This window comes from Sminthopsis crassicaudata, chromosome 1 (assembly GCF_048593235.1).
Source record: "Sminthopsis crassicaudata isolate SCR6 chromosome 1, ASM4859323v1, whole genome shotgun sequence".
Lineage (NCBI taxonomy): Eukaryota > Metazoa > Chordata > Mammalia > Dasyuromorphia > Dasyuridae > Sminthopsis > Sminthopsis crassicaudata.
In genome coordinates, this window is record NC_133617.1 from 15,264,025 (window position 1) to 15,286,858 (window position 22,834).

At 43.3% G+C, this 22,834-nt stretch overlaps 1 protein-coding gene across 3 annotated transcripts in view; it reads left to right on the top strand.

Moving 5' to 3' along the window:
* Positions 1-22,834, top strand: part of TTC28 (tetratricopeptide repeat domain 28) — a 554,617-nt gene that overhangs the window by 100,975 nt on the left and 430,808 nt on the right. Inside the window, exon 1 of one of the 3 annotated variants that reach the window (XM_074295071.1) lies at positions 14,363-15,553. The exons of the other annotated variants lie outside the window; for them this stretch is intronic. The gene's annotated coding sequence lies outside the window, so the exon portion shown is untranslated. Of the gene's footprint in view, positions 1-14,362; positions 15,554-22,834 lie in introns of those variants that run through there. 3 annotated transcript variants of the gene reach the window in all.

Consider the following 22,834-nt stretch of genomic DNA (forward strand, 5'->3'; position numbering starts at 1 on the left):
CATTTCAGAGGGAAAGCATTGCATTAAGGGGAACTCTTAAGAGTTCTTGTTTTTTTAACAGAAGGAAGGATTTTAGCTGAGACTTGAATGAAGCTGAAGAAGCCAGGAGTCAGAAATGAGGAGGAAAAGAATTCTAGACAAAAGATTGTCACTGAAAATGTCTTGTTCAGTAAACAAAATGTAGGCTAGTGTTACTCTATAGTAGGCCATGGATAATAAATGAAAAGGTACTTAGTATGTGCTAGATATTATGCTGCATTCTGGGAACATAAATGTTTTCTTTTTTTAATTAAAGCTTTTTATTTACAAAGCATATGCATGGGTAATTTTCCAACATTGACCCTTGCATAACCTTTGTTGCAAATTTTTCTCTTCTTCCTCTCACCCTTACCCCTAGATGGCAGATAATCCAATACATGTTAAATATGTTGAAATACATGTTAAATCCAATATATGTATGCATATTTATACAGTTATCTTGCTGCACAAGAAAAATCAGATCAAGAAGGAAGGAAAAAAAAAACTGAGAAAGAAAACACAATGCAAGCAAATAACAACAGAGAGAGTGAAAATGCTACCTTGTGCTCCACGCTCTGCTCCCATAGTTCTCTCTCTGGGTATAGCAGATTCTCTTCATCACTGAACAAGTGAAACTGGTTTGAATCCTCTCATTGTTGAAGAGGGCCACGTCCATCAGAATGATCATTGTGTAATTTTGTTATTGCCATGTGTAATAATCTCCTGGTCCTGCTCGTTTCACTCAGCATCAGTTCCTGTAAGTCTCTCCAGGCCTCTCTGAAATCATCCTGTTGGTCGTTTCTTATAGAACAATAATATTCCATAACCTTCATATACCACAATTTATTCTGATGGGCATCCACTCGGTTTCCAGTTTCTGGCCACTACAAAGAGGACTGCCACAAACAGTCTTGCACATGTGGGTCCCTTTCCCTCCTTTAAGATCTCTCTGGGATATAAGCCCAGTAGACACTGTAGGGTCAAAGGGTGTGCACAGTTTGATAACTTTTTGCAGCTCCTGTTTCTTTTGCTCTAGCCTCCCCTCTTGCCCGGACTCTGTTCCCTTCCCGTCTCTGCCTCATAGACTTGCTCTGTTTCTTCAGCCTTCTGTGGGAAGCCCTTTCTGGTCTCTCCCTATAACTGGAGCCCTTCTCTCTCTCACTTGTGTTTACTCCATTTCTGCTTGGTCAGCACGTATGTATATGTGTACACGTGTTCTCCCCTATAGAGAAAATATCTTGAGAGGAGGTTTTGTGCTTAATTCTTTGTCCTGTCCCAGGGGAGGGACACAGGGAGGCAGGAAGACCTGAGTCCAGGCCATGACTCAGTGTCACATCCGCTCTCCTGCTGGGATTTCCTCGTCTGTGACCGTGGTGCTGGACTCGCCGCCTGCAGCCCTTCTGGCTCTGCTCCCTGACCCTCTCTCTCACCCCCAGAACTGGACGAGTCACTGCGTGTAAGACGGGCTCAGGAAGAGCTTGTTACCGACTGATTCTTTACATCCAATGGCACCGAATGGTAGATTGGCTTGGAGCCTCTTTGCTCCCGGCTCTCCTTGCGATCCCATTACTGCAGGTGCACACAAGAAGACCGATTGCAGCATTTAGATGGATCGAGGCTTCATTAAGCACTCGCTTGGCAGTGTCTTAAGCTCTGGGAGCACAAATATGAACAAAATGCAGGCCAGTCCCTGCTCTCAAGAGCCTTCTATTGGAGAATAAAAGGGTGTTAAAAAGGAAGGCCCAGGAGTCTGAGGTAGCATGGGCTGACTCCGGTTTGGAGAAAGCTTGGCTGGGCTGGGTGTTTGCTCATGGGAGGGTTTAAGGAGAACTCAGCAATCAGAAGCCACGTTAATAAATGTTTATTGATTGCCTATTGACCAACAAACATTCAAGATACTGCATCAAGCCCTAGAATATTGTAGAGCCTTCTCATCCAGATCCATAATCTTCCATAAAGACTCTGACCTAATTACCTACGTAGGGAAAACAAGTTCATAAAGAGTGTTTTATTCAAAATATAATATGCATTTGGATGCACGATGGATTGGGCACCTCTCACTGTCTGCATTGTGGATAGATGCTATAAAAGCAGTTCGATTTGGGCCCGGACTTGGAAGAGATTGCTTTTGGGAAATTTCAGTTATGTGAATGACTCCAGCTTCTCACTCAAAGAGAGACACATTTTTAATATACCAGAGTTCTGCCACGGTGTGCCGTTTGGCCAAATCCTCGGGCCACTGCTACATACATAGGAAGTTGTGCTGCATACGACTTCCTGAGAGAAAGTGAAGGTCCCCCCAAAAGCAGTGGAGAAGGGCAGGTCAGGCGTGAGCCAACCTGAGCACCTCCCAAGCAGATCATTGCAAAGGAGAAGGTGCCCAGCAGATTTCAGTGTGGCAGGAAGGTGGTTGTCCCCGTGAGAAGGGGATGACAGCGGACTCCCCTGGAAGGGTGGGCGGCACTGCTCAGGCCTCTGGAAAACAGGAGGCAATGTCAGCGGCATGATGGGAGCATTCTTAGGTCTGCATTGTTGGAAAGAATGCTCACCTCCTTGAGATCACAGTTCTCTTAGACAATTTGTATCTAAATAGTTCCCTAATAATCATGACTCACATTTCGGTGTCACATTTAGATTCATAAAGTGCTTTTCCGACAACAGCTCTTTGAGATCAGTCATTCAGATAGAGATGATAATTCCCCTTTTATAAATGGGACATCAGAGGCTCAGACAGGCTGTTTCTTGGCCTTTCCCATCCTTTTTCTTATATAAAATCCTTCTTGAATGCCTCATTAGGTTGTGCTGACGCTTCTGGATTCTTAAAGGCTCTATCAGTGGAGTGTAAATACTGGTAAGTCCTACCCCAGCTGTAAAGACTCGGAGCATCTGTGTGTCACTTGAGTGACACTTGAGTCAGCTGGAGTGGCTGGCTGCAGGGTGACATATATGTCTGCTATGGCATCTCTTGAAGACTTTGTCCTAAATCATAGGCAGGTGTTGCTTGGGTCCTTTCGGGGAGTGCCCACCTCGACAAGACCCAGATCCGAATTACCGAAGCCCGGTTTTTGTTATCCTGGGATGGCTGTTATTGTATTTGGCATTTTACAGCTTCCTGAAGGGATAGGCACATGGTACCAGTGTTGTTGTGCTTGTTCTATTGTAAGAAACCGAAGTTTAGAAAAGTGACCTGCCCATAGATGCCCTGGGGAAACCACGTGGATGGAGGTCACCACAAAGGTATGTTGTGTAACCTCCCTGTGGCTGGACCTCCACCTCCCCAGTGAATTAGCTAGCCATCGGGGCAGCTGGGTGGCACAGTAGTTAGAGCACCAGCCCTGAAGTCAGGAGGACCTGGGTTCAAATCTAGTCTCAGACACTTAACACTTCCTAGCTGTTGACCCTGGGCAAGTCACTTAACCCCAGCCTCAGAGGGGAAAAAAAAATCAGAATTAACTAGCCATCTCACTACCAGCTCTTCTTAATCTTTTCATTCCTCCTTCTTCAAACTTCCCATGGCTTCTCCCTTCTCTCAGCTAAAAACCTGGCCTCATATGTCACCTGAAAATTCGAGGCCATTTGTTGAAGGCTCCCTCTTCTCCCCTCCTTGTCCTCTCCCATCATCTCATGCCTTCCTCCATTGCCTTCCTCCATCCCTGCATCCCCCCTCCTCTTCCCAAGATAAGCCCTCAGATGCTTAAGTAATCTCCTTCCTTGGTGTCTTGTCCAGCACATCACCCCCTCAGTCTCAGCCCCGCTCTGTCCCTTCTCATCAAGCTCTTCCTGCCTCCTGATTCTCCAGGCCCTCCAAACAGAAATATTTCTCCCTCCTCCTCAAAGATCCCTCCCTTGATCTGCCCACCCCCACTGTTCCCTTCTCCCTGACAAGCCTGGACAAGGTGTTTTTGCCTCCTTTCCTTCCTTTTCTCTTCTTCTCTAAAATTACCCAGGATCTTGTTGCCCAATCTAATGGCTTTGTTTTTCAGTCCTCACACTCTCGGTCTCTTTGCAGCCTTTGACACTATTGGTCCCCCTCTTTTCCTGGATGCTTCCTTCTCTCTAGGTTTCCATGACACCCTTCTGGTTCTCCTCCTACTTATCTGACTGCACCTTCTCGGGTTTTTTGCCGGATCTTTGTCCTGTTTTGCCCTGGGCTCTCTTTTCTTATCTGTCTCTGCCATTTCACTTGATCTCACTGTTCCCATGGATGCAATGACCATCTTGAAGCTGATGATTCTCAGATCTCCTTATCCAGCTCTAGCCTCCTTACCTACAACCTTCTTCCTCCCCCCTGCTTTCCTACTATTGAAGGCATCATTATCCTCCCAGTCCACCAGGCTTGAAATCCAGGTGCAGTTCTCAATTCGTCATCACTCTTCCTTCCCGTTTCCAGTACGTTGTCAAGGCCTGTCAATTTTACCTTCATAACGTCTCTCCCCTGTCATGAATAACATTGTGAGAGACAAAATTTCTGGGATTTAAAAATCATTTTATTAACTAGATTGGCCAGCAACCAGTAACTTAATGGTCAGTGGCTTCCCTCATAAGCAAAGACAGAAAGGGAAATTCTGGCACACCTTAAATCAGGAGTGTTCCTTCTGACGGGGGAAATTCAATCCTGATTGGTGGTCAGTTAATGAGGTGGTAGGCTAAGAGTCCTCAGCCCGTTCTGCTGGGAACATGGCTTGGTTACCCACATCTTGGCCAGGGAAAGGGGCTGGGACCTCTGGGGATAATTTTCCGCTTCCTGAGCCTGCTGACCCCAAACTCTAGTGACGGTACCAAGGTCACATGTGTGGTTCTTGGTAACTCTTGGTGGCAAGAGCCGCTCAGTTTAGCTTTTCTTTATGGGGAAACAAAAGCCAGACTCCCATTTAGGTGTAGCCCAGTCCAGATTAGTTAACGAACACTTTGGGGGCTAGAAATAATCAATTTCAAATAGAAATCGACTTTTTTAGGAGTACGGTCTTGACAAAAATAGGAGGAAAAAGGATGGCTCCCAAATGAACAATTAGTTATTAATAGAAGAGGATAAGGTAATGGCTCTTGTTCCTGACACTGCCGCCACCCTGATGCAGGCTCTCAACATTTCATACCTGGACTATTGCGATCTTTCTGCAAGACCCCTGGAGGGGCTTCCAGCCTTTCCCCACCCCAGGCCATCTTCCATTCAGCTGTTAAATTAATCTTCCCAAAATGCAGATGTGACCACATTGCTCCTCTACTCCATGAATTCCAGTCCCCACTCCCAGGATCACATCGAAAACCCTTCTTCTGGCACTCCAAGCCTTTACAGCCAGCATCCTGCTCCCTTTCCAGACCTCCTTCACCTTAGTCCTCCCATGTACTCTGTATCCGGTGATCCTCCCCTCCTTGCTTTTCCTTGCACAAGACACTCCCTCTGCAGACTCTGGGCATTTTCCTGGGTGTTCCCATTCCTGGAATATTCTCCCTCCTTGCTTCCCTGGCTGTCTTCCAATGCTGGCTAGAGTCCCACCTTCTCTGAAAGCCTGTTCCTTACAGCCCTCCATCTTGTTGCCTCTCCTCTGGTGATTCTCTCCAAATAGCCTCTTTAGAACTGGCTTGTACATATGTAAATGCAGGTTGTTTCCTTTATTTAACTGTGAACTCCTTGAGGTTTTGCTTTTTGACTTTCTTTGTGTTCCCAGTACTTAGCGTACTTGTTTGGTCCATAATAGGTACTTTTTGAGTGTTTATTGTCTGACTGTAAGAGCTGTACAGGAGGACTCAAGTCCTGATTGCCCAGGCAGGTGTTTTTATAGCATATGACCTTCAGGGTTTTTAATGGACCCAAGGTGTGCTCTGACTTACAGGTGATCCACTTCTAATTCTTGTTATTGGGACTTCTGGCCCTTCACCTCATGTGCTTAAGGTTGTAGCTACTGATACTCCTCTGGTGATAAAGTCCTGGCTTTAAAGCTTAGGTGTGTCCTAAAGGTAACCATTACACAGAATTTTAGTGGTGTTCAGAAAAATTCTAGAGGAGACCTCCCTTCTCATTTGTCTCTGTCTCTGTCTCTCTGTCTCTGTCTCTGTCTCTCTCTGTCTCTCTCTCTCTCTTTTTTTGCGTCAGTGGCATGCCAGCCAACAATGGGATGATACTGCTTTTTGAAACGTTTTAGATGCTGAAAAATCAACTGCAGTGGTCCTCAAACTTTTTAACTAGGGGGCCAGTTCCCTGTCCCTCAGACTGTGGGAGGGCCGGACTATAGTAAAACAAAAGCTCACACTCTGTCTCCGCCCCTCAGCCCATTTGCCATAACCTGGCGGGCCGCATAAACGTCCTCAGTGGCTGCATGTGGCCTACAGGCTGTAGTTTGAGAACCCCTGGTCAACAGCCTAATGTGGGGAAAGAGGAGATTGGAATAGATACTTGTTTTCTTTATTCTGCTTTTTCCTTTCCACCTCCCTTACTATCTCTTCTTTCTGTCTCCTTCCCTCTATTTCCCCCCATATTTATCTCTTCCTTTTTTTCCTTTTGCTTGTTCCATTTCTCATCATCCTCTCCCTCCTCATCCTTCTTCCTCTTTCTTTCTCTTCTTTTTTCCTCTTGCTCTTCCTGTTTTCTTCTCTCTCTCTCTCTCTCTCTCTCTCTCTCTCTCTCTCTCTCTCTCTCTCTCTCTCTTTTTCCCCATATGTAATATATTTTGTGTCCTTTCTTCCCCATCCCAGCACAGTAGAATCAGAGGTTTTTGTGGAGTCAGAACTTAATAAATATTTAATGGATTTATGTTTTGAAGTGCTGTTATGGTTAAAACAAATTCACTATTTGTAATATACCTGCTGATGAGCTTCTCTGATCTCATCTGAGATTAGTTATTAGATCAACAGTTGTCAATCAAAGGGTCTATAATTAAGAAAATGATTAATTAGGATCCTAGGATCTTAGATGCAGGACCACAAAGGACGTCCGAGTCCATCCGGTTCAGTCTTTTTGTTTTAGAGAAGGGTAAACTGATGCCCACTAAGTTGAGAGCTACCTGGGGGAGCATTGGATGAAGGGCTTTCCTGGGCCTTGCCCTCCATCCTTCCCCAGATGTTAAAGGTGATAGCTTTGAGGGAAGGAGCCCTTCCCCTAAACCCCCAAGTGGCCTTCTGCTCAGATCCACTGTGATTGTCTCTTCTTCATGGTTGTGGGCCCAAGCCCTCGGCTTCTTGGCTATGGGTAGACCTGGCCACTCACACTGGCAAGGAGTTACCAATTTCAATTCTTTAGATAAACTAGTAGCCATTTTTCTCTGGGTTCTCTGGTGCGCTAAGCAGCACTGGGTCTTATCTGCAGCTTTGCTCTGTTAAGACTAGAGGCCTTGCCATCTGCCCTGCTACTAAAGCTGAGGACTCTCGGTTGCTTTCTAAGTCCTGGAGTTTAGCCCTTTTCCAGTGTGAATGTGAGGTCTTTAAAAGCAAGGCCTCTTCTGCTTTTCTACACGTGTTCTCACCACTTAGCTCAGTGCTTGACATGTATAAATACTTAATAATTGATTTTTCATTGCCTGTGGGTGACACAGGTCACACATTCATGACTCAAGTCCTGCTTCTCTTACTGTTATCTAGTCTTCCAGTAAAGAAAAAAATTTTTTAAAGTTGTTCTGCTTCCTGAGGTAAAATCTTTCTTCTTCCCCAAACTGAGCTCTCCAGGGCAACCATTCCTTTGTTTGGCCTGCTGGTTGGCAGGCTCCCTTGGCTGCCACCCTGGAGCCTTCATGGCCCACATCGGGTCTTCTCTAGACAGACATCCTAGCAATCCTAAATTGTTCTTTTCACATCTTACTTCTGGTGCTCCCATTGCTGTATGTACAGTGTACCACCATTCTCGATGCTGCTTTTCTAAGAAGCCTTTTGATCAAATTCTAGAGAAAAGAAGCCAGGATTGTAGCCCGGGTATCGACACTGCATCTAGTGCTGCTTTTTTTTTTTTTTTTAAAGCCATCAGTGAAACAAAGTAAAGCTCCACTTAACAAGAGTTACTTATTACAAATTTTCTGAATGGAAAGGGTTAGGGAAAATATCAAATACATTTCCAATTTTTTAAGACATCTTAGGAAATAAGAGTTTGTGAATGATGATGTTTTTATGAGTAAAATAATATTTACTGATTGAAATTCCAATTTCTCTCCAGCTGCTACTCTTTCTTTCTACAGTCTAAAATAATAATGATTCTGGAGGAGTAAAACATATTTTTCACTGAAACAGAGAAAAATAATTTAGGAAAGGTCAGCTGTTAGTGAATAAGAAACTCGAGCCCACCCAGCTGCCACCGTGATGGTTCAAACCATTTTGAATGGTGGGAACATATGGCAAAGAATGGCTGCACGGAGAGAGAAAAAAGGGCTGGACAAAAACCTCTTGAGTGATGGCATCATTAGCTTTTTATTTTCTTCAAGCAAATCCTTTGGGGAAACGATTCACTAACGAAGCCAGAAAGGCTGATAGATCTGAATGCGAGTCTTGATACAATATCGCTTGATTAGGTTCCTGGTCCACTCTCGCCACCTTTTAGACTGCTGGGTTCTGAAAAAGTTCTAGGAAAGCCAGAGTAGAAAAAATACTTGGATAGATAATTCTTCTTCTCTTGAGATAGCTTAGTCTTTGACTTTTTGTGACTCAAGAACAGAGCAAAAAAAAAAAAAGATGAAAGAAGATAGAATGTGTCTGTGAATTAAGCACGGACTCTGTGCCAGGCACTGTGCTAAATATGGGGAAAGGGCCTGAATCTGTTCTTCGTGGCTGGATGGGGATTTCAGACATCAAAGTTCCCTCCACCAATCAATGTACAGTGAAATGGACAGTCTGAGAGTTGCCTGGACCCCTGCGAGGGTCGGGGACGCTGACAGGCACACACCCCGGGGATGTGTCAGCGACAAATCTTGGGCCCAGCTCTTCCTGGCTCCCAGGCTGGCTCAGCGGCTTCTCCATGCTGACTCACCCATTGTGCTTAGTAAACACTCCTGGAAGGGATGGGAGAAATGGAATGGAACAATTAGGAAGGATCTTAGGCTAAGTGCTTGCCCCAAGTTATGAACCCTCTGATCCCTGAATCGGGTGATGGGAAAAACAGAACAAAACCTTGAATTAACTTTTTGCGATACTTGTAAAACTATGCAAGGCTATAGATTTGTCCCAGATAAATGATGTATCCATGAATCAAAGCTCGCTTTGATTATATTTGGATATAACTTAAACACAGCATGGAAGATTACTTGCTTATCTCAGCCATTCAAACATTTATTAAATGATGGTTACTGGGGCCAGTTTAACAAATATTTTTAAATTTAATTTTCATTTGCTGTAAAGCAAGTATTGATCTGCTTTGGTAGAGGAAGTCTTCTTACTGGGAATTCTCTATAATAATGACTCATTAGTCCAGTCCAAAAAACATCAGAGTAGAAGATGTACTGGACCATTGGCTCTTTCCACAGTTCTGCTGTAGGCTACTTGTAGCTTCTTCTTTTAGGGAGGGCTCCTAAATACTACGGGGGAACTCCTGGTGTGAAAATTCCTTTTACAGCTCAAGCCCGCTGTCACTTATGGACTGCAGCAGTCTAAATGGTTTGCCCAGTTTTGTGGCTTGTGGAGTCAATCAGGGTTGGAGCCCAGCTAGGCCTGATTCTAAGGACAGTCCCTTATTTACTGTAGCACTCCTGGTAGACATTAAAGCCCAGGAGAGTGACGTGATATCCCTATTTTAGAGAGTGGTTTAATTTTCAAATTTCATACTAGAGAGTTAGAAGCTCAGCTCTGCATAGACTTTGAATTTTTTTGATTTAGACCTGTTCTCAGAGCATTAGGTATGTTACGTGACATTTTTCCTATCAAGATTATCTAGATTCTTTGATTGGCATCTCGGGAAAATGTTATTGATTCGTTATGATGATGAACCTAACCAGGTGTCGTGAACATTCAAGAATGTGATGTTGTTTACTTTGATTTTGCTTGGGAGTAGATGAAGCACCGTTTGTGAGAAATCTGGCAGCTCCTGGAGCTCCGGCTCCCCTCTTCCTCACCCCCCTCCCCCACCCCCACCTCCAAGGCCATCAGGATAGCAGAGATTACTTGAGACCTGAGACAAATGAAAGAATATGCAAATGGGATACCAATTTATGATTTGTATTAGTTTCTTAGGAGTTAAATTATATCCATTTGTAACTGTAGACATCAATATTTAAGAAAATTAATTCAAAACCATACTGCCCACTAGGAGAAACTCTAGAATATCTGTGAAGTAATAATAATTCACATTTATGGAACCCTTGAAAGTTTACAGAGTAGAACTGTTACTTATACAGGCACCAATGGAAAGACAGGAAGCAGACAAAATCTCTGAGACTATTTTGTGGGTTGATGTGACCGTTAACACTTTAGAACTGCATAAGATCCGATGCCTTCGCTGCCAACCTTCCTCAGTCACTGGCAGAGAATGAGAGCAAAAAGAAGGGAGAAAAACCAGTCATCACTGGGATGTATTCAAGGCTCGGAGTGTGCGTGTGTGTGTGTAGATGTGTTATGAATATACACACACACCATATATATGATATATAGACATATATGTATATGTGTGTATATATATCGTGTACATTTTATATATAACATCTGCCATATATAATATATAAACATGTATATGGTGTGTGTATATATATACACACACACATATATACAGGATGTAGATATTATATGTAAATAGAATGCATGTCACATATAACTATGTAAATCATATATGTGTGTATGTATGCATATATTATATATGCCATACATAATATGTAAACATACATATATGTTTGGGGTGTCTATATATTATATACAAATATATATAGCATTTGCCTTTTGGTAATATATAACCATGTATGCATGTGTATGTATATGTGGGTGTGTATATATCACATATAATATATGCCATATGATATGTAAACATGTATGTATGTGTATATATGGGGGCATATATTATATATAAAGAGATACAATATAGGACACATATAAACATATATATGTTTATATGTGTGGGTATATAGATCACACATGTTACATAAATACTGCATGTCATTTATACGATGTAAACATGCCTACATGTACATGTATATATACACATAGTATGTATATGATATATTCAAATGTGTGTTACATATATAATATTTATATATGCATATATGCATATGTATACTTGTGTGTGGGCACATAATATATGTATGGCATACATGTAATGTGTAAACACTCATGTATGTGTCTGCACGTGTTGAGTACATTTTATTTATTCTGTGCAGTGTATTAGGAGGCGACATGCATTCAGCCTTTGGAGTCAAGGACCCTGGGTTCAAATTCGGGTCCTCGCATTGGCAACCTATGTGACTTTGTGGGGGGGTCCCTTCTGGCACTGGTGGTTGGACCTCCACTCCCCACCCCCCACATCTCTGCTCTAGGAATGATTTATGTGACACGGTAAGGAAATAAAAGCAAGGCTCCAAAGAACTCAGCTAAACTTTATTCATGGACCCAAGTTTGAAAACCTTTTAACCATTCCTGATCTAAAGCCTTCCAGCATGTAATCTACATCTTTCTGAATTTTCAGAGGATATTCTAAGTCTTTTCTCAGTGTTTTAAAATCATTAGTGTTAATGCCACATATTTAGAACTATTTCTCCTTTTTTAAAGACCTCAAATGGCTTTGTTAATTGATTGATTTTTGAAAAATATCTTGTTTCAGGCCTAGATGGCAGAGATCACTTCTTCAATGTACATGACTCTAGAATCTTGTAAACTCCCCCCTGCCAGTTCCCCTTCTGATATGATATTTCTCATGACTGAGGTAGGTTTGTTAGAGTTATGTCTAATATAATAGTAAACAGTAGGCTCAGGGTGAGAGCCTGAGAGGATCTTGTAGGAGTAAAGTCTACTTGTCTGGTCCCAACCTCTAACCTCATGTCTCTGGTTTGCTCTTAGGGCATTTCAGACTGGGTAGATATTTTACGCTCAATGTTTCCAAAACAGAATTCTTTGTTTTCCCAAACTCTCTGTTCTTCTGTACTTCCCTGTTTGTGCCTTCCAGTCACCTACTGCAGCTTCAGTGTCATCCTTGACTCTTTACTTTGTCATCCCTCCACTTCCAACAGGTCAAGGCTTTTATTTTGGTAGCATTTCTCCCGCTTTTCTTCTCTGACAGGGCTACCACCGAGTGCAGGCCCTTATTACACCACAGATAAAGTCTTGTTTGACATCCAAGTCTTGTTTGGCCCCTTCCTAACTTCCCTGTTTTCTTAAACCTTACCCACCCACTATACTCTGAGATGTAGTGACTCTGGTCTCTGCTGTTCCTTAATAAGATAATCAATCGCTCCAACTCCAGTCCCTCCTGCCTGGACGTGTCTTTCCTCATCTCTGAACCCTGCCATCACTGGCTTCCTCCAAGTCCCAAGTCTACAAGGAGCCCTGGTTGGTCCCCTTCATGCCATTAGGGCCTTTGCTGATTATCTCCGACCAGTTCTTGTCCGTAGCTTGTTTGTCCGTGGTTATTTGCAGTTTCCCTCATTGTACCCGGAGCTCCCTGAGGACAGGGATGCTCTTTATTCCTCAGCATCCCCAGTGCTCAGCGCATAGCACACGCCCCAAGAGTGTGGCTGACTGGTTCATTGAGAGGCATGGTCTTTGGTGGTGTCAGGGCCCCCTTTTTCATTCTTTCTGACTTAGTTTGTCCTCCATGTTAGAAGTTGTCATACCTTTTGATAATTGAAGATTGAGGTGGAGAGAGATACCTGTGTATTTCAATCAGATTTTTAAAAATAAAACTACAGCTACATAATTAAATACACTTACTTCAACTTTGGTTATCCTAGTAGTACCTGCCATAGTCAGGACTATTTTCAGAATTTAGGAAGTGGGGTTTTGAATTGAGGGGAAGATTTGACCACTGATCCATGACTCAATTAACTACTTTCACTGATGGCACGGATCTTACGATGCTACTACTAATGACAATGATGATAATAGCTAGGATTTATATAACTATTTAGGGTTTGCAAAAGACTGGATAGATTTCATTTCATTCATTGCTTATAAGGAGTCTGTGAGGTGGATACTATTATTATCCTCATCTTGCCTAACGTCAAGTGACTTGCCCAGGATCATACAGGCAGAGGCAGAATTTGAACTTGGGCCCAACTGATTCCAGGGTCAACCTTCCATCTCTTCTACCTCCTTGGCTGCTGCACCATGGATCGCTATGGCTCTTCCTATCCCTCATCTGGTAATGACAACTTTCTGGTGATAAGCCTATCTAAAAATCCAGCTCACCTATCTTTAAGGAGCAATTACAGTGCATTTCTCGGACCATATTCAGTCCTTCCAGTGCGGTACAATCCATTCACAGGCGTCATTAAGAACTGGCTCCACACGGCATGTATGAGCAGGTGCTGGGATACACCTACCTCAAAAATGATCTTTTTATGGTGACAAATACACCAGTGCCAGAAGGGACCCCCCCACAAAGTCACATAGGTTGCCAATGCGAGGACCCGAATTTGAACCCAGGGTCCTTGACTCCAAAGCCTGAATGCATGTCGCCTCCTAATACACTGCACAGAATAAATAAAATGTACTCAACACGTGCAGACACATACATGAGTTTTTACACATTACATGTATGTCATACATATAATATGTGCCCACACACAAGCTGCTGGGAAGCTTGTATTTTATTTAGGGAACTAAGGAAAAGACAAAGGGACTTTGGGGGACACTAAGCTGGGGGAGCAGAAGAAGCTTTGTGAGGTAGGGAGCACTTGAGCTCAATCCTTGAGGGGGTTAAGGTTCTGAAAGTGGGGGACATCTGCCAGATGCGCCTCCACTTCCTCAAGGGCGCCGTTGCCTTGCGAGGAAGGGGATCAGAATGAGGCTTGATTGAAGAAGCTCACTTCCCATCCAGGCTTATTCCACTCAACAGGAGACGAGCAGCAAAGTCGGCTTTGCATTCTCATCACTGACTTATTTCTTAAACCAAAAGCCTTGAATAAGCATTTTCAGAAGTCAACATTGTGTTCCAGAGCTACCTTAAGTTTCTAGCGTTTTCAATCAAACTTTAACTCTAAAAGGCCTGCGTGTTTTTCAAGGACTGAAGATTTGTGCGTTCAGTTCATTCCAGCAAGCTTTTGTGTGTACCATGTGCCTGCTCCTGATGAAGGAGCTAATATGGCACAAACCACACAGCTAAGTGAAACACACGTGGGCATCTGCCTGTGTCTGTACATCTAGAGAGATAAGAGAGATACAAAGCTTTCCCAGAGAGCCGGGATTCTTTCTTTTTCTTTTTCTTTTTTTTTTTTTTTAGATTTGTGGAGCACATGCTCTGGGAAACTATCCCAAACCCCCCTTGGAACCGGCAGGTCAGATGCCTTGTGGGTAGTTGGCTACTTCTCCCTTCTTGTAAGAGTTTTATCTTTAACCCCAAAAGGCTGGTGGTGTTTTTTTCATCCTACATCTCCGAATTTTTATGAGTATGCTTCCTTTCCTACCGATTATTAATGAATACTAATTCCCCAGCCAGACTTAGTGACATAAGTTAATGGGTATTTACTAAAGAAGTGGTGGCTGAAGAGTGGGTACAGACCCGCTCCCTACCAAACTCTCGTACAAGTATATGTGGAGTCCAGGGGAAAATGGGTTCGAGCTGAGAGCCTGTGGCAAAGGGGGCAATTCCCAGCTCCTGGAAACGCTCCAGCTGGGAGAGCTGGAATTGCTGGAAGTCTTTCTTCTGCTTTTGCAGTCTTCCTGACATTACCCTTAGGGATGATTCTGCTTTCTGCCAGCCTCTGAGTGAAGTCCCGAGGCTGCCTTTGCTCTAGAGGTCTGGTTTACCTTCAGCTTCCATCCTGCTGAATGCTCTTGGGAAGTCCAGGATCTTCCAGCACTTTAAAAGAGAGAGACGCTTCTACTTCTTAATTCATACTGGCTGAATGGTTGGGGTGGGTTTCGGGATTGCAGCAATGATTCATGTAAGAGGTATGACTTGAGCCATGACTGCGGCCGGGGATTTCAGAGGCAGTCCATTCCAAACAGGGAGACACTCTGCTAGGTCGGGAGACAGGACATTGGCTGGAACGCCAGTCTGGGAGGGGAAGTCATGAGAAATCCATCTAGAAAGACAGATTAGAGGCAAAGGGTGAAGGACTTTGGAGGACAAACAAAAGCACTTAGATTGCACTTATTCTAGGGCTGTAGGAAATCTTCCCATTGTTGCTTCTTGACCAGGGGGTGACATGTCTTTAGGAATTGAATTTGGCAGCTGGGTGGAAGATGGATTGGAGAGCCTGGAAGCTGGAAGCTGGTCAGCCAATTAATAGACTCTCTCAGCCCTCCATTCAAGAGGTGAGGAGGATGCGAACGAAGTCCCTGATTGTGTGAGGGAGAAACTTGTTCAGATGCAGAGACATGATGGAGGTAGAGTGGATGGGACATAACAATCAGATGTGAAAGCTGAGTCGGAGAGTAAGACCTGAGTGTAACCTGAGACCAAGGACTGGATGTAGGGTCATGGGTGAGTTTGAGGGGGCAGAGACCTCGATTTTGGACATGTTGAGCTTGGGATGCTTGTGGGCACCCAGGGGGCATGATTCACCAGGAAGTCAGTGATAAGAGATTGGTGTTGGTGGGGGGGGGAAGACAAGATTTATATTTGTGAGTCATCAGCATAAACATGATATGAAACCTAAGGGGATTGATGAGCTCACCGTGGTGAGAAGGGAAGAGGAGGTTCCAGAACAGAGTTGTGGATGACCTTGTTGAAAGGACACTGAGATGGGACGGTCAGATCGGACAGTGAGAAGATGGCAGGGGCATAAAATGGAGGAAGGAATATACAGCTGCAGAGAGTGGCCAGTTTGGTCAGACACAGGGAGAGGGCCAGAAGGACAGAGCTAAAGACACTGGAGTGAGTGCAGGAATCAAGAGGCCAGAAGTGACCTTGCAGGGAGCAGCTGCAAGCCAGTGTAGGATCAGGTCAGATCACAAGGGTTTGAGAAATCAAGAGAAAAGGAAGTGAAGGCTTCTTGTATGGACTTGTATGGACTCCCCCTGGAGTCCAAGGGGGTTTATTTGAGGATTGGGGATTGAGATAGCATGAGATAAAGAAGGACTGTAGCCTGAGGAGAGGAAATGATTGACTTTGTAGGTGTTCAGCAGCATCCTACTCAGAGCTGAGCACTTAGATGGGTACGCCTTGTTCAGAGGCAGCTGGATGGCCCAGTGATCAGAGTGCTAGGCCTGGACTCATAGAGACCTGAGTTCAAATCTCACTTGGGGCACTTCCTAGGTGGCAAAGGGAGAGTCTGGCGGTGGCTGAAGAGTCTTCCCTCTGGCCTTCTGGGTATATGAGAATAAGGATCAGAAAAGGTACCACCATTACTGAAAATGGCAATCAGGGATGCAGTAGCTCCTGGAAGGAGTCAGGTTTCTTTGATAGCAAAAAGGTGGAAGATCCATAAGAGGAAGAGACCTGGGTCAGAAGAGTCTTAACAGCCAAATGAAGGTGCTGGAAGGTATAATGGAGAGGGGGAACAGAATTGGAGGGGGCCGGTTGAGAAAAGGGGCGGGACAGAGCAGAGGGGGAGGAGCAGGAAAGAAAGGAAGCTTTTGCTGAGGCAAGAGTAAAAGAGGAGAAGGAAGGCATTTGCTAACCATAGCGTGGTGACTTGTCACTCCCCTCACATAATACGGGGAGCCACGCCTCAGACTCCAGCAGAACACTGATTTTATTTTCTACCTTTGGGCAAAGACCTAGTGGGTAGGGGCTGGTCTAAGGAGCTCAGTCTGGGAAAGACCTTTCCTTATATCAGCAAAGATGATCTGCCAGTGTCAGAATTTGGTGAAATACTTTAGAAATGCTCTTTCCAGGGGGAGCTAGGTGGTGCAGTGGATAGAGCACCAGCCCTGAAGTCAGGAGGACCCGAGTTCAAATCTGGCCTCAGACACTTAAGACTTCCTAGCTGTGTGACCCTGGGCAAGTCACTTAAGCCCAACTACCTCAGCAAAAAAAAAAAAAATAGAAATGCTCTTTCCATTATAACAGGCTGCTCTTGGTTTTGCAATTTTGGATTACTCTAAAATGACGGTAAAAATGACCATGTAAGGGGTTATTCCACACATTCCATTCCAGTCAGTGTAACTACTGAATTTTTAGATATATTTGTCAAATCAGCCAATTAAAAGAATAAACTAGCTCTGAACAAGGCCCTGATAAAGAAGAGTGGGGCACTCCGACCATTGGATGGAATCAGATGACACTACAGAGCTGATGCACTGGCTAAGAGAAGTAGATGCTTCAGGGGCCTGTGGATCTTCTGGCAGGCCTCAAGGATTTCAGCTCGAGCCCCTGTGTGTAACGTGCCCTCCTGGCAGTTACAGTTACTAGTCTGCCCTAGGCCCAACAGAGTACTTTTGACCACTGACCTTTGCAGTGTGAACTCTACCCGGCTCGCCTCCTCTGAGGCCTTCAAAGGTCTCTGGCCACAATCTCTTGAATCTATAGTTTAATAACACACACAGCCAACCAGTGAGAGAGCCGTCACCCATTATGAAGCTATCTCAATATGGCCAGGATCCCACCCACAGGGCAGTCCTATATCCACAGAGATTACTTCTGGGCATCAATCTCCTGTTGCGCTGTGCCCGCCCATTTAAAGGGCCCTTACACCTGTAGGCTGGTCTGGTGCTGGAGAAAGGAAGTATCCTTGGGGAAAGAGGCTGGAGTTCTCTCTCTTGCTCTCCCACCTCCAAAAAAAAAGTCAAGGCAGAGGACAACCTTGTGACCTTTGGGCTTCCTTTCATCATCAGTAGCCGAGTCCTTGAAGGGGCAGTGGCTGACTGTCATGTAGGCATTAGGAGCCTAGAGAAGTGAAGAGGATATACCAAGAAAAGGCAGTTGTAGTGTTCTCCACGGGCACTTATCCTGGGCCTCAGGGGACCATGCAAGATTTCCATGAAGGGAGAAAAGAGTTGCACTCATCAGGAGCTGGGAGTCACCTTCTTATTGCAGGTACTCTGAGCTTGAGCCCATTTTCCCTACAGAACCATGTGGACTTGTGGGATTGTTTTTTGTACCTGTTGTCTCTTCTTCATCTGCTTAACAAGCATTCCCCTCTTCTCTCTCAGCTCTTCACGGTTATCCCTGGAGTCCGGAGAGTAGAAGGAGTAGCTGCAACTGGGGCGGGGGTCCCTGGCCCACCAATGTAATCAGGAATTGGAGATTTAGCCTTAGAGGGATGTTACATGTAGATGCATTTTCAGGATTTTAAGTCAGTCAAGATGAGATAGTGGAAAGTTAACTGGCTTGAGTTGGTAAAGATATGGATTAAAATCATGGTTTTATAGGTTATAAGATATGTGATGGCATGGGCCATAGCAGCTCTCTGACCCCTGGTTTCCTTACATGCAAAGTAAGAGGAGAATTTTGGTACTGCCCAGTTCATAGGGTCACTGGGAGGAAAGTACTTTGTTGACTTTACGTTGATGCTACTACTGTTAGCGCTATTACTGATATCTTGGGCTATTTGCCTGAAGAATCAGAATATTTCTGAAGTTATTCTTCACTTTAAAAAGCATGATTAATTTTGTTTTGTGATGTCATCAGTTCAATTATGCTTTTCACTTTGTTCAGTTGTTTCATGTTGAGTAAAAAATGGCACATTTGTCTTTTTCCTCCTTTCTCCAACCAGAGGTCATGGGCCATTTCTTGTGTGAAACCTCACAGCCTTCATCTTCCCTGGAACATGCTGTGTACATAAGAAATATTTGCTGACTTCAGTGGAAACTGAGTCATCTCTCCCAGGAATAAGAAATGATATAGCCCCTACCCAACCTAATTCAGTTCCTCCATGAACCTCTCAAGTATTTAATCATTCCAGGATACAAAAGAAACGGTGAAAGAGTTAATAAAAAACTAGATTACATTAAAAGGTCACAAATGTTTTTATTTATTATGGGATGGGGAGGATATGGAATACCCTGGATGAAACATTAATAACCCTTCTTTTCTGCAAGACCTATTGCTTTGAAACTTGTCTCTTGGCCCCACAGGGACTGTGAAACTGTGTTTTGGTGGTCTATAGGAGAGGTTAAGTTTTGGCAAATGTAGGTGAATGATGTCATTGAATGCATAACATATGTATGGAGAGTGAATAAATACTCCTCACACTGCAATATACAGCCAGATGTATGTGCGGGAATGGAAAAATCATCTTTCTGAAAAAAGAATGTTCTGTCCTGAGCCTGATCAGATCACCAGTAGCTGCCAAGTAGGAATACTCCCCACAAGTTTTTTTCTCTCCTTAATTCTCCTGTTTCCGGTCTTTTGTGGCTCTGCAGACTAGTCCATTCAGAAGGCCTTATTCAGCATGTACTTTCTGTTTGTAGAAGATGAATACAGAATGAAACCCTCAGTTTCTCTTAAAGTTAAACTCTAGGACTTTAGAACTTACTACTACTACTGTTACTACTATTACTACTACTACTACTGCTACTACTACTATACTACTACTCCTACTACTACTATTACTACTACTACTCCTACTACTACTCCTACTCCTACTACTACTACTACTACTACTACTACTACTACTACTACTACTCCTGCTACTGCTACTACTACTACTCCTACTACTACTATTACTACTACTACTACTACTACTACTACTACTACTACTACTACTACTACTACTACTACTACTACTACTACTCCTGCTACTGCTACTACTACTTCTCCTCCTCCTCTTCCTCCTTCTCTTCCTTCTCCTCCTCCTCCTCCTACTACATGTATATAAAATGTTCCCTTCACGGTGACAGAGCACTTTATACACATTCTCTCTTTGGATCAGCACAGTAGTGCTATATTTATTATTAGATATTATTCTATGAAGGAAGATATTATTAATCTTATTTTACAAATGTATAAATTGAGGTTTAGCATTCAAGTGACTTGCCCAAACTCTCATGATTAGCAAGTGGCAGAAGCAGGCCCTCGTCTTTTTATCTGCTGACTTTCTGGAGAAAATGATTAACGGATTCTGCTCACTTGCCAAGTCATCTTTTTTGTCAGTGGATTAGAGTTACTTAGATTAACTCTTACTTCTAGCAATTATTTCATTTATTTATATATCCGAGAGTATATTTTTGTTGTTTGTAATTATTTTCATTTCTCTTTAACACAATATGTCCTAATGATCTGATAATGGATATTCCAAATAGAAAAAAGCACTCTTTCATTTTTTTTTGTTATTAGTATGCTACTGAATAGAATAAGAATCAGATTTATTTTTCTTAAATTCGCATATATTTAGCCTCAGAATACCAAGACACATAATCTTATCAACAGAGGCTAACTCACATAAAGTTGAGTAAGTCTGATAAAAGAATATATATATATATATATATATATATATATATATATATATATATATATATATATATATATATATTTACAAGGAAACTGAGACTCAGAAAAGAAAATGTGACTTGTCTGAGATCGTGAAGACCATAAATGGCTGAAAAATCAGACTCAAATATGGGACTTTTTTCCCCTAAGAGTGAGTGTAAAGCCCCAAATCCACTTTATTGGTCATGTGATGTTGGGAAGGTAACTTCATCCCTATTGAGTCTCATTGTCTTCATGCATGACCATCTATGAGCTGAATTAGAAGGAGCCTTCGAGATCATCCAAGTGTTGCACCCACTGCCTGAACCAGAATCTCCTTCTCAGGGTAGCCATCCCTGCTTCCCCACTCCATGGTGTCCTTAGAAGGAAGGGGGCTTTTAAACTCTAGCAGAGGGTCTTCCTTGCCACTTGGATGGGCTTTCCCAGAGGCTGACCTTCATGAGAACTTTTGAATGCCATGCCACTTGGCCAATGTGGACGTGCCCCTTGGTACCCCAAGAACTCTCCTGATGAACTGTAATAGTGGGAGGCTTTCTGCACTTGAAGCACCAGTCTGCCTCTCTGCAGCTTCTTCCCATTGTTCCTGCTTCTATTTTACAAGGCCAAGGAGAAAGTTATCACTCTTCCATGTCAGAGCTCTTCAGATACTCGTATAAAGATTCCCCACCCCCAAGCCCTTTAGAGCATGTACAGATATTTTCTGCTAGGCCCTCCGGGGGCCTAAAAGAAATCTGATCATATGATAGCCCCTTCCTGCTTCCAGATGTGTATGACTCATCACCGACCGGTTATCGAGTAAGAAACGGCGGATGCGCTGGGGTGCTCTGCCGGGGAGGAGAGGTAGCTTCAGGTGAGCAGGCAGCAGGATGGGATGTCCGCCACTGGTGGAGAAGGAGGCTCCTGGCTATCCTGACATGTGGTGATGGCAGCTCCCCACGGGAGCTGGGCTTGCACCAGGGTCTCCATCACCTCTCTGGTTTTAGCCCTGACCTTTTGGGCATCCTAAGGTCCTAGAAGGCCGCCGCAGCACCAGCAACAGTTGGGAGATCAGGGTGACTGGAGCAGACTGGTGCAAGGACATCCTCGAGACACCAGGAAGGATGGTGAGTGGAAAGGGATCAGATTGTCTTGGGTACCTGTGAAATGTAAGGCGGCTCTTTAGTAGCCTTGCACATAAGCTGTGTCTCACCAGGCTTGACTCTTGGCCTCCCAACTGAGTGACTGTCGTGGGCCTCCTCCCTTTCACCAGAATGAAGGTGAGGCTGACTCCCTTCTCCCCTTCCTTATTTTTCTGTAGATTTCTCCCTGCTCATCCAGATCATGGGAAGACTGAGCTCTTCCAGCCCGCCTTCCCTTTTCTTCTCTGCCTATCCCTTTCCTCTCTTTTTAAGATCACCAAAACATAACAAAACTATTCCCAGACCTCGCATCTTATTTGCTCACTCTATTACCCCTGATGACATTAGGGTTCTGAGGGAATATTTGTATCACATTTCCTCTGCTTGTTTGATTGCAAACACTTCATCCTTGAGTAGTCCCTTTCAATTACTTACTCCTATTTACTTTTTTGTGTTTTTTCTTGACTTGTGTTTGTATTTCACAGCTTCTACTCAGCTCTGATCTTTTTATCAGGGATGCTCTATTTCCTATGAGGTCTATATTTCATTAAAGTTATATATTTTTCTGCTATAGAATTATATTCAGTTTTGCTGGATAAATTATTCTTAGTTGCAAACCTGTATCTTTTACCTTTGGGTATAATATATTCAGCGCTCCACTCCATTATAATAATAATTGCAAAATCTTGCATGCTTCTCACTATAGTTTCTTTCTGGTTACTGATGGTATTTTTCTTTGACTTGGAAGCCTTGGATTTTGGCTATGATGTTCTGAGAGTTTTTATTTTGGAGTTTCTTTCAGGAGATGATTGGTGGATTCTTTTCATTGTACTTTGTCCTTTTTGTTCTGATGGGTCTGGGCAGTTGTGTTTATGATAAAAGATATCTTTTAATATATATTTAAAATTTTTTTTCATTCTTTTGACTCTTAATATTTCTTATTGTCCCGGAGGATAATGAATTAACTTCATAGTTATTTTTAATTTTTAAGGCATCTATTACTTAGCTAAGATTTATTATACCTCAGCTGTTAATTCTCTTCCTAAGTCTCTCTTGTAGTGCTATCATTTCTTTCCTAAATCTTTCCTTTAATTAACTCATTTCATTTATAACATTAAAATATCTTTCTATATTTCTTATAGGAATTTAAACTGACTTTGTGTCCAAACTTAGAGGCTTTGCTTGTAGGTACTTTAGAGTTATTTTCCTTTGCTGTTTTAGACATTCCCACCTTATTATTTACTTATGGTGGGAATTTTCTTATGTCCAGGAT